The following is an 11,022-nucleotide window of genomic DNA, read 5'->3' as shown; positions in this document are numbered from 1 at the left end:
TCACAGCCATTCATTTTCTACAAAATCAATCAGAAAAAAAATTAGAAGCCCAAAATTAACAGAAAATACTTATTCCTCTTTTGTTTTACTTATCGGAAATAAATGGAGCTTTAAGATTCACATTGAATAAAAGTTGTAATATATGAGTACAAATATTAACATAAGGAATTACTTTACCTTTGAAAGTTTACAAGTAAAAAATCTATGATCTGAATTTAGTTGGGTCCAAGAAGTCTTTAATAGTGCTTCATTACCACATTTACAATATCGACATTCATCCAAAGAGACCATGGAAGAGTTGGAGAAGCTCGACATGGAAGTGTAGGAGAAGAGTGGCATGAAAGAGAGAAAAACAAAGAAGAAGAGAGAACTGATTTTTGCCTTTTTCTTTTTCCAAATCAGAGAAAAAAACTAAGAAATTAGGGCAAAATAAAGAAGAAGGGGCATAAATATATAGATAAGAGAGATATGACCGTTATAGGCCTTGTTTGATGGCATATCAGATGAAAAAATAGCTTCTGGGCTCCTCAGGTAGGTGGAAAACACGCGAGGTGATAGCTGTGTAAAAAGTGTCAAAATGACACATCAGACCCTTACATTAGATGTCTAAAATGAACATCTCCTGGTTTAGGTGTCTAAGTGAAAGTTGGTGCCAACTTTAAGGGGCCACCGATGGGTTAGGCCTTAAAGTTATATTGTATAGTTAGTGTATATTTTCAATGGATTTTGGCAGGCTATAGTGTATACCCAATGTATACTTCATATGACTTATGGCTATTTTTAATTGTAAATAAAATATGATTATATTTATTGTAAACTAATTATTATATTGTATATATTTTGAAGCTAACCATTTTCGAAATTACCATTAGTGCCAGCTTTTAAATGTACCTCGATACATGAAGTCAAAATTAAGTGTAATTTATTTTAGATACACGGTATTCAAGTGGATTCGCATGTGTTTGAGATACACGGACTCTCTCGCTTGCCTTTCTGCTATCTCGCTTCTCTCTCTCTCCCTCTCTCTCACCTCTCTCCCTATGTATATGTATTTCAGAATGTATCTACAATGTATTTGGTATCACAGATACATATATCTAGTGTGATTCACATATATCGCTTTCCTCTCTTGCTCGCCTCTATCTCTCTCTCGCTCGGCTCTCTCCTCATGTATTTATATTTTTAAGTGTAGCTGATTGCAAAAATATATGTATTTAGGTGTATCTTACTTAAAATATGATATGAAATTATTAATTAAACAATATGTAATTCTTTCAAACTAAAGGCAGAACTAATAAATATACTAGGAATATTAGGGTTTAGATATTTTTTCCTTAAATCAGTAGAAGCCCAATTGCAGTAAATTTTGGACCTCAAGATGATTTTTGTGTAAGAATTACATGGAATGGCCAGTTTTCGAGTATGTTATGAGTATTTAGCCACTGTTTGAAAAATAATAGGGAACTAGCCATACTTTAATGTGAAAATAAATTTTGGACAAACGTATCCCTACTTAAAATATGACAAAATAACTTTAAAGGTTTAAATCTCCTGAATCATTCTTGATTTTGATTTTATAAAAGTTTGAATCCCATGAAATCACTCATTAGTTTTGAAACTCCAACAATTTGTAAACCATATGAATCACTCTTCGATTTTGAACTTATAAAGATTTGAATCACATAAATGATTCTTTGTTTCTGAAACCTCAACAAATTTTTAAATGTCATGAATTTTTTCTTGATTTTAAACTTATAAAAGTTTGAATCGCTCGTTCCTTATTTTGTAACTCTATCAAGTTTTTGAACAACATGAATCATTCCTTAGATTTCCCTTATCAGTCCTTTAAATTTTAGCATCGTTTATGGAGTTGTTACGTGTTTTAGTTAAAGGTATTTTTGTTCAAATTTTTTTTGTGCCTCGTAAAATCAACACCGAAAAACTTTTTTTCTTCACAATTTAGTGCCCAAAAAAATAAATCTCACATAACTAGTGTCGTGTGATTTTATTTTTTTTCTGATCAATCCAGTATGTAATAATCCTGATTAATGATATAATATTATTCTCGTTTCGGAAAAACAAAAACAAGGAAAAAAGAATATCGAATAGATACAAACATACGTTAAAATCCAAATAATATTTTTTAGACTTGTTTTTCAACCCATGACACAAACAGATGAATAACATCCAGAAACTCAATAAAATATTCCAAATTTAGTAAAACCTTATATATCTTATTTGGGGAAAAAAAGATATCAAAGATATGTATGAGAGAGAACAAAAAAGAAGTAACATACAAACAGAGACATATGTAGCCTTTTTTGGCATTATAGATTTTTAGCGATAGTAATTTAATTATTGCTAAATGTAGATTTTAGAGGCAATTGACATTTTTTGTAAATATCTTCAAAGTCTATATCAATATTGAATTCAATGACAGTTAACTAATGTTGATAAAAATTTTAGTACTATTTATTAATATGCATATTTAGTGCCGTCTAAAATTATTTTTATTGTACTGCAGGTTCATCTTAATGTGTAATTTTCTATACAAAGTATAAAATAAATATTCAAGCTTATTAAAGATTAAATTTAAAGTCATAATTTTAACAGTACAATAAATTTAGTATTAAAAATCTTTAAAAATGAGTTTGATCCACCTATACGTTAACACCAAATGGTGCATTAAAAAATGTGATTTCCGTACAATTATCTTCGTAAAGTACAAAACAAAAAAAATATTATAACATTTTAAACATATAGAAAAAGGAGATATTTTTAGTTAACGATGAGAAGGGGAGGCTATGGCTGCTATAGAATAAACAAAGTCAAATTGAAATACCACAGCTACTAATTAAAAAAGGGGGGAAATATATTACTTAAAATTATCTTTTAGGTTTCTAATATAGTTTTTAGTACTTAATTTGCCGACATTTTGTTCTTTATGAACATCAGTCTTTTTCATTCCAATTATAAGATTCAAATACTAATAATTAAAAAGGTGACCTAGCTAGGAGCTTCAATTTTTTGTTCTTTAAAAAAGTTTTGTTCAATATATAGTGGAAATAAAGGTCCAAATTGAGTAGTCCTTTTCAGAATATACCGACCAAAATTATTTTATGACAACGTTATGGTGCACATGTTATAGATAGTCTTGATGCATTATGACAATATTTTAATTGATCAATGACAGTATCTCAGTCATAAATTTATGTTGTCCTCAAAATACCCCTTAGTTTTTACTCAACTATATTCGTAGTATCAAAATTTTGACTACCCGATCATTCTTGTGGATCTCAATATATTTGGCTAACTACGATGGAATAGAGCTATTCTAAGTAGAAACCCTTCTTACGATATGTCAGATAGAGCGGGATCAGTCACGTAATTAATAGCCCTCCGCCCTCCTTAGCTTGTTCAAATAGTTCAAGAGGTTAATGAATTATGTGAATGTGTGAGATTAAATTTGATTCACACATTTCCAACGTAGTTTGTGGTGAAATGATTTTTGTTGGGAGCGGTGTTTATAAAAATGAATTATGTGAATGTGCGAGATCAAATTGAGTCGAACTTCAATACGAATATTGAATATCGAATGAAAAATCCCCGAAGAAAATAGTAAAATAACGGTTAAGCAATATTATAAGCTCCAAAAAAAATGAAGATATATATATATATATATATATATTGTAAAAATAAAATCATTTGTTTGTCAAAACAAAACAACAAATATTTAGCTAACGAATATCTCCTAATTAAATACTCCTTCTGTTCTCTGTTACTAATTTGTTGTATGAAAAATAAAAAATTTCTTTTTTTATTTATCCATATTAACAAATCGAAGATCGATTAATTATTTCTTTCAATTCTATTTCTACTACTAAATAACTATAAAAAGAATTAGTAAAATAAATCCTTATTAAATAATTTCTTAAAGGAACTAGTTAAAAAGGAACAAATGGAGTAGCGGTTTACATATAAAAATATTCGTATAATGGAAGAAACTTTAGGGCTTAAATGTCAGTTTTTATGAGTTTAATTACCAAAGCTTGCTAATTAAATTCCACGTTTGTTGTAAAAAAAAAAAAATCCACGTTCAATTCATAATTATTTTTGCACCTTGATGACAACATTCTGTTTTTTAATTAAAAAATGAGTAGTTGACTAAGTACTAACCAAAAAAATTAATAAGAATTAGTTGACAAATAAACCAAAGTCAACGTATGTGCAATGACAAATTCCTTACTCGATGAGAACTCGTTGCTTCAATTTGTTTAATATAACTCTTATCTAATTTATATATTAAAAAGGGCAGCTCGGTGAACTAAAACTCCCGCTATGCGCGGGGTCCGGAGAAGGGTCTAACCACAAAGGTCTATGTTGGGGGTAGGAAGCACCACAACTAAAGTTTGATATGATGAAAATAATGAAAATAAATTTGACACGAGAATTTTACGTGGAAACCCCTCTAAATGATAGAAGGGAAAAACCACGGGGTAGAAGGATCTCACTATTTTAATATGGAGTACACAGCTCTCAAATACAAGGAGAAAACAACAATAAACACTTCTCTCTTGTAAAAGGAACAACTACTAAAGAGGACACTCAAGACAAAAATATTTATCTTGGTGTATAACTCTCTTTGTATTCTTACTCTCTCTTTCTGGGATGGGATAAATGAGGGCAAGAGGTCTTCTATTTATAGGAAACTAGAAACGCGTAAAATCCGCGTATTGAACCTTTCTTTTTTGACTACGCGTTCAAAACGCGTTTTGTTCCTTTTTTGACTACGCGTTCAAAACGCGTTTTGTTCCTTTTTTGACTACGCGTTCAAAACGCGTTTTGTTGACTACGCGTTCAAAACGCATTTTGACTATCTTGCATTCTCCCACTTGAAGATTTAATTTAGAATCAATTAAGTCTTCACACCATCCTTTCTACCCAATTACTGCAATGTTACGTTTCTGCTAGGCTAATAGAAGATCGACACCATATGAACTTGTTACTGTTGATCGGCTTCGTAAATATATCTGCCAGGTTGTCATTAGTGTGAATTTTCTGAATATCCACACTGCCTTCTTCCACCTTCTCACGAACAAAGTGATACTGAACTCGTATGTGCTTTGTCCTTGAATGAAATGCCGGATTCTTTGCAAGATGCAAAGCGCTCTGACTGTCACAAAATAGAGCAATCTTCTCTTGTTTGTGCCCGAGCTCCTCCAGTAACATCTGCATCCATATTGCTTCTTTGCTAGCTTGTGTAGCTGCTACATATTCTGCTTCCGTCGTAGATGTTGCCACGATAGATTGCAGTTTTGAAACCCAGCTTACAGCTCCTCCAGCAAGAGTAAACACATAACCTGTGGTGGACTTGCTTTTATCAAGATCACCAGCATAATCTGAATCAACATAACCTTTAACAGTAAAGTCTGATCCTCCATAACACATTGTAACATTTGAGGTACCCTTGATGTATCTCAGGATCCTCTTAACAGTATTCCAATGCTCTCTACCAGGATTAGCCATATATCGACTAACCACTCCCACTGCTTGTGCAATGTCAGGTCTTGTACATACCATAGCGAATATTAAACTTCCCACTGCTGATGCATACGGTACTCGAGACATCTCTATCCTCTCTGCTTCATTGCTAGGACACATACTTGAGGATAACTTGAAATTAATAGGAAGTGGGGTAGAAATTGACTTACAGTCTTGCATCTTGAAGCGTCTCAAGATTTTCTTCAAATAGTTCTTTTGAGAAAGCCAAATCTTCCTATTATTTCTGTCTCGGTGAATTTGCATCCCTAGAATCTTGTTTGCTGGTCCCAAGTCCTTCATTTCAAACTCCCTAGCCAACTGTGCCTTTAAATTTGTGAGACGATCTTTGTTGGGGCCTGCTACCAACATGTCGTCAACATACAACAGCAAAATAACAAAATCTTCATCACCAAATCTCTTGTAATAAACACAAGGATCTGAACTATGTCTGTTGTATCCAAGGCTTATAATGAAGGAATCAAATCTCTTATACCAACATCTCGGCGCCTATTTGAGACCGTATAGAGATTTGTTCAACCTGCAAACCAAGTTCTCTTTTCCATGTTCTTCAAAACCTTCTGGTTGGAGCATATAAATTTCTTCTTCAAGCTCTCCATGAAGAAATGCAGTTTTGACATCTAACTGCTCCAAGTATAAGTCAAATGTAGCACACATCGCCAGGACCACTCGAATTGTTGTGAGTCGAACCACCGGAGAAAATATCTCATTGAAGTCTATACCTTCTTTCTGAGCGAATCCTTTCACCACCAATCTTGCACGATACTTCTCCACTTGATCATTACCATTGCATTTGATCTTGTAGACCCATTTGTTTCCAATGGCCTTCCTTTCTTGTGGTAATTGAACAAGATCCCATGTTTTATTTTTATAGAGAGCTTCAATTTCTTCTTGCATTGCTGCCACCCATAGAGATGATTCTTGGCCTTTCATAGCCTCGTGAAAAGTTGAAGGCTCTCCATCTTCTGTTAGTAGACAGTATGCAATATTACTCTCCATAGAATAATCTGAGTGCCAAGCTGGTTCTCTTCTCTCCCTAGTTGATCGTCGAACTTCTGGAGTTTCGATCTCAGCTTGCTCTTGTTCTTCGTGCTCTGGTGCTGCTTTAGAAGAAACTTGAACTTCTTCTATTTCTTCAACTTCAACTGTAGTAGTCTCTGATTTTTCTTTTGAAGTGCTACCTTCTTTTGCTTGTATCTTATTTTCAACAAATACAACATCCCTACTGATTACCACCTTGCGGGCTGTGGGATCCCACAAGCGATACCCCTTGACTCCATCAGCATACCTTAAGAAAATGCATTCCCTAGATTTTGGATCCAACTTCGATTTTTCTTGGGTGTTGTACATAACATAAGCAGGACTTCCGAATATATGTAAGCGAGAATAATCAGCTGGTTTTCCTGTCCACATCTCCATTGGCGTTTTCAGATCAATTGCGGTTGATGGTGACCGATTGATCACATAACAGGCGGTTTTGACTACTTCTGCCCAGAATGTTTTTTCCAAACCTGCAGTTGCCAACATAGCTCTTGTCCGTTCCAACAAGGTTCTGTTCATCTGCTCTGCTACTCCATTTTGTTGTGGAGTATATGCCACCGTGAAATGCCATTTAATACCTTCTTGTTTACAGAAGTTATTAAATTTATCACCAGTGTATTCTCCTCCATTATCTGTCCTCAAACACTTAATCTTTTTCTCAAATTCAAGTTCCACCCGCGCTTTGAATTCTTTGAAAACTGAAAAAACATCTGCCTTCCTCTTGATTGGATACACCCAACTTCTCCTAGAGTAATTGTCGATAAATGACATGAAATATTTCGCTCCTCCTAGAGACTCCACCGGTGCTTATCAGATATCAGAGTGAACCAGATCTAGTATTTCCTTGCTTTTAGCAGAGGAACTGCTAAACTTCAGTCTATTTTGCTTACTGATAACACAATGCTCACAAAAGGGTAGTGAAACCTTTTTGAGCCCTGGAAGAAGTTTTTGCTCAGCAAGAATCTTCAAACTTCGTTCCGACATATGGCCAAGTTTACGATGCCACATTATCGTTGATTCTTCAAATGAACTTGCTGACGCGTTTGATGCTTCTCCTTCTTGGTGTGTTTCACCTTTAAGCACATATAGATTTGCAGCAAGTTTTTCTGCTTTCATCACTACAAGCGCTCCTTTGGATATTCTCATGACTCCACCATGAGTCTTATACGAACATCCATTATCATCTAGTTGTCCTAAAGACAATAGATTCTTCTTCAAATCTTTTACATGTCATACCTCCTAGATGGTGCGAACCGTGCCATCATACATCTTTATTTTGATGGACCCAATACCAATAACATCCAAAGCATGATCGTTTCCCATGAACACAGACCCTCCTGAGATAGGATTATATTGATGGAACCATTCTCTCTTGGAAGTCATGTGCCATGTTGCTCCTGTGTCCATGATCCAGACATCAGCGAAACGTTTTCTGCCTTCATTATTTGATATTGCCTCACTACATAAAATATCGCCATCATCCGAGGTACATGCAACATTCTCTTGAGCATTTGATGGCTCAGGGTTTTCACTCTTCTTCTTGAACCGACAATCTTTCTTGAAGTGCCCTTTCTTGCCACAGTTGTAGCACTTGATATTCTTCTTACTTCTTGATTGAGATCTGCCATGATTGTGACTCCCACTAGGGCCACATTCCGTTGGTCTTCCTCTCACCATCATCAAAGCTTCAGCTTGTTGCGAACTTGCTTGTCTGTCTTCCTTATTTTTGCGCCTATTTTCTTCTTCCAAGACAGCGGCTGCAATTTCATTGAAAACTAGACTGTCTGTATTGTTCGTCAGGTTGATGATGAGTTAATCATACGAGTTAGGCAGACTTTGAAATAGAAGCTCCGCACGTTTAGTACCCTCTATTTTGCAACCCATTGTTGTAAGTTGCGAAAATAGAGTATTCAAAGTATTGATGTGTTTAGTAACTGACATGGACTCTGCCATTCGAAGAGTATACAGTCTTCTTTTTAAGAAGATTTTATTATGCAAAGACTTGGCCTCATACAACCCTGTAAGAGTATCCCATATTTCCTTCGCCGTCCGCTTTTCCGCCACACTAGACAACACTTGATCAGCTAGTGTCAAGTGTAGATCGGCAACTGCATTGCTGTCTATGTCGTTCCACTTGCTGTCATCAACAAAGTCTGTGGGCCTGCCTTCAATTGCAGCTAAGCAATTGTCTTTTCTCAGTATTTCTTTTATTTTCATTTTCCACAATGGGAAATTAGTCCCATTGAACTTTTCAACGTCAAACTTTATTGTACTAGACATTGTTATTTGCTTCATACCCTTCTAGATCGTTTTTGAATATTTTTGCGAACAATTGTGACAAACTGTACCGTCATCGAAATTTACTATTCACGTGAATAGTACTATTCACCAAATTTATTATTCACAAATAATACCTTCGCATAAAACAGACAGAATAACCGAGGGCTCTGATACCACTGTTGGGGGAGGAAGCACCACAACTAAAGTTTGATATGATAAAAATAATGAAAATAAATTTGACACGAGAATTTTACGTGGAAACCCCTCTAAATGATAGAAGGGAAAAACCACGGGGTAGAAGGATCTCACTATTTTAATATGGAGTACACAGCTCTCAAATACAAGGAGAAAACAACAATAAATACTTCTCTCTTGTAAAAGGAACAACTACTAAAGAGGACACTCAAGACAAAAATATTTATCTTGGTGTATAACTCTCTTTGTATTCTTACTCTCTCTTTCTGGGATGGGATAAATGAGGGCAAGAGGTCTTCTATTTATAAGAAACTAGAAACGCGTAAAATCCGCGTATTGAACCTTTCTTTTTTGACTACGCGTTCAAAACGCGTTTTGTTCCTTTTTTGACTACGCGTTCAAAACGCGTTTTGTTCCTTTTTTGACTACACGTTCAAAACGCGTTTTGTTGACTACGCGTTCAAAACACGTTTTGACTATCTTGCAGTCTATTGCATGCAGTCTTACCTTGCATTTCTGTGAGAGGCTATTTTCAAAGCTTGAACGCGTGACCTCCTGGTCATATGACAACAACTTTACCAATTACTCTAAGGCTCCCCTTCATCTAATTTATATATTGTCGACTAATTAAGTTTGATAAATTTTTAATCATCTCACTACAAAAAAAGGCAAAAAAATGACAGCCAAAATAGCGACGGACAGCGTCGTCTAAAAAAATCAACAAAAATTGCGACGCTGTCCATCGCGTTTGTTATTTTTTATTTTTTTAATTAAAAGTGACGGATAGAAATGTTAATTCCGTCGCTTTTATAGTAAAATATTTATTTATATATTTATTATTAAAGACCCCATCCGTCGTTTATGTTTAAATTTAATTTATTATTATTATTTTTTAAGAAGCGACGAACGATGTTGGTTTGTCCGTCGCAATTGGTCAACAATATTCGAATAAGCGACGGACATCGTCACATTGTCCGTTGCTTTTTTGATCAAAATCGTGGTCAAACATTTTTTAAAAAGCGACGGACTTGGTGACGTTGTCCGTCGCTTTTTTAAAAATATGTGTGAGACTAGATCGAATTTTCTTATTTTTTTTTCTCTCTCTATTTTCTCTCTTCTCCTCTCCCTTTTCTCTAAAAACACCGACCCCAGCCCTTTTTTCGCCGCCCCCCCCCCCCCCCCCGCCATTCCACCATCACTGGGGTCCTTCCAGCCCCGTCCCGCTACTCCAGCAGTCCCCCCTCACCCCACACCGTCCTCTCTTTTGATTTGAAGGTTAGGGTTATTCAACTTATTTTTTAAAAAAAAATTGTAGTGATAATGTGTGATTGTTATTTAGTTTATTGAATTTAGTTTGTTGAATATATACTATTAACGTAGTTTTTAAGTAGTTTGTTGAATTTAGTTTGTTGAATATATGCTATTGAATTTAGTTTGTTGAATAATTTTGATTTAGGGCTTAAATTAGAATTGAGGGTTTTGAATTACATTGTAAATTGGGTAGTCTTTTAATTGCAATTAAAGTGTTTGAATTTAGAATTAGAATTAGTTGAAGTTTTGATGTTAGAAGTTAATTGAAATACTTGAATATAATATAGGATATTTGAAAGTTTGATAGTTGAAAGTTGAAGTTAGAAAAATATTGGACTTAAAATTTAGGACTTTAGAACTAATTAGAACTTAGAACTTGAATTATAGGATAGTTGAATTTAGAACTTGAAATTAGAACTTGAATTTAGAACTTGAACTTAAAACTTTGAACTTGAAATTTTGTTGAATTGTACTCCTTATTATGAACTAATTAAGTTAATTAATTAGAGTTAGATATTCAAGGTCGTGAACTTGAATTGTACCACTTTTGTTACCTTGAAAATTAGCCGGAGCCTCGTGCTGATAACGTGTTATGAATAATATACTAATGCTACTAATTAATTAGATAGAAAGATA

Source organism: Solanum dulcamara, chromosome 12, assembly GCF_947179165.1.
Source record: "Solanum dulcamara chromosome 12, daSolDulc1.2, whole genome shotgun sequence".
NCBI classification, from domain to species: Eukaryota; Viridiplantae; Streptophyta; class Magnoliopsida; order Solanales; family Solanaceae; genus Solanum; species Solanum dulcamara.
This window is presented reverse-complemented; position numbering follows the sequence as displayed.